The sequence below is a fragment of the Mastigoproctus giganteus genome, chromosome 2, assembly GCF_048544385.1.
Source record: "Mastigoproctus giganteus isolate SK-2022 chromosome 2, ASM4854438v1, whole genome shotgun sequence".
NCBI classification, from domain to species: Eukaryota; Metazoa; Arthropoda; class Arachnida; order Uropygi; family Thelyphonidae; genus Mastigoproctus; species Mastigoproctus giganteus.
The window spans coordinates 180,357,744-180,359,610 of NC_143576.1; positions in this window are offsets into that span (position 1 = coordinate 180,357,744).

Sequence of the window (1,867 nt, forward strand, 5' to 3'; positions counted from 1 at the left end):
CACAGATCATCTTGTGCTTACAGGCACCTACTACAGGAGTCACATATTGAAAAACCCCTCTTACTCTCCAATATGTACTCATTGATTGCACCCAATACAACAGTGAGCCACAAATTATGTTTACCTCATTTTCCGCGACGAATAATTCTTTTAGTGTTGCTGACCTAACAAATACGCCACACGTGGCCAAAATTCTTACTTTTCTCAAAGGGATATATCTACAGAACCCAGTGTCAACTTGAACAGCATTTATACAAATAAAACTACGCATTTAACATGACTACAGTTAAGCTGATTAAGGCCTTGTTGCCATTGCGCCTTAAAAATCTAAAAATAAATCTTTGTAGACTGCCCAGAAAGCTTCATAGGTTTTCTTTTTTAGTAAACGAACTACTCCCGAAATAAAGGTTATCATCCCAAGAAAGACCAAAATCCTTATGTGATCAAATGTTTTAATTTGTTTGGCATTTTATCAATGAAAAATTTCATCTTTTTTTTTTAATATGAATTTTTGTGATGGATATTTCAAATGACTGCTTTTGGTTTGTTTAATAATAACCCCGAAATCTCTCAATAATTTAAAAATAGGTTGATTTATGAAGCAGTATTTTCATTCATTTCTTCGTCGGTTTTGGAATTATTAGAGGTGACAAGCAACTTCCAAACAAAAAAAAGAATGATAATATTAGGCCACCCTAACGTTTAAATTCATGTGCCGTGCTGTGTCTCATGTTAATTGCGTGTGGTCTACGGTCGATTTGTCTCGACGGAAAAAAAAAAACCCTGTTTCTTAGAGGAGACCTTCGCCTGAGACCGATTAACTCAGCCACGGAGTGAAAAAAGCCCATTAAAGTTCATTGCGCCTTTTCCACCCGGCGTTGGGAGGACGGTGACGTTCCACAGTGCTACCAGCGCAGATACAAAACTTCAATTTACTAGAAATAGTTCTAGGACGACTGCAAAGAGGTGGTTGAAAACAGCCTGCCATATGATATACCTCTTTTATACCTCTTTATTCATCTTTTTACCATTTTATACCTCCTTTTAGTAGTTATAATCTGGTAGTTGCCATCCTATATGATGATTATGATGGCCGACTGGGCTAGCCAGGTGGGTAAAGTGCCTACCTGCCAACCGAAAGATCGCGACTTCGAATCCCGCCCCTGGATTGGATTAGAATAAAAATGCAAACGCTTTGGGAGACGCATAATGGCCACAGAAGCTGATTCACCAACAACTAAAAAAAAATCCGATATGATGGTATCCTTTCCTTAAAGAAATTTCTGCAGAACAGAAATTAATGAGTCGATTGTCTGGAATTATTTTTTTTTAAATATTTGAAGCAGTGCTTGAATTGATACATTATGTAAAGATGATTTTATGTCAATGAAGGTGATGTCTATTTAAGAACTGCTGTAGGTGATAAGATGAGACGGAAATATTGTATCAAGGTTTATTATGGTAGATTTTTGTTCCAGTGATGTGTGGTAACGTGGCGGTCTATTGCTCAAGCAGTGGTCGAAAATTGTTGGGACAAATTGCTTTCAAAGATTTTCAACAGAATGCAACCAATGGATAAGGAGGAAAATCAGATGGTAACTTGGATTTTTTGGAACCGGTATAGTAAGTCTTTCAATTAGAAGAAACGGTTTACCATTTTGTAGTATACACTAAAAAATATGTAAAATTGGAATTAGGTAATGGGTTCTACAATTTCAGCTTTATCATTCTGCTTCCGAATTCAAGAATTTATTAGTGGGAGATTTATTAGTTTATTTATTTATTTATTTATTATTTACAAGATTTATTAGTTAAAAAATTAAAACATTTTCTCCGAACACCAGAAAAATTAACAAAGAAAGCAACA